We start from the raw sequence: 210 nt of genomic DNA, 5'->3' as shown, positions 1-210 counted from the left end.
TCTGTTTCTTCTTCTTCTTCTTCTTCTTCTTCTTCTTCTTCTTCTTCTTCTTCTTCTTCTTCTTCTTCATCTTCTGTGGTCTCATTTTAGTTGTAAACTGCCATTGGAAATCGAGGTCAATCCGTCTATCTGATGAGTGAATGAATGCATTTTCATATCTCTAATAGCCTTTTGATATTATGAGAATGAGGTCACGCAGCACACAAAATA

The sequence above is a fragment of the Cyclopterus lumpus genome, chromosome 4, assembly GCF_009769545.1.
Source record: "Cyclopterus lumpus isolate fCycLum1 chromosome 4, fCycLum1.pri, whole genome shotgun sequence".
NCBI classification, from domain to species: Eukaryota; Metazoa; Chordata; class Actinopteri; order Perciformes; family Cyclopteridae; genus Cyclopterus; species Cyclopterus lumpus.
This window is presented reverse-complemented; position numbering follows the sequence as displayed.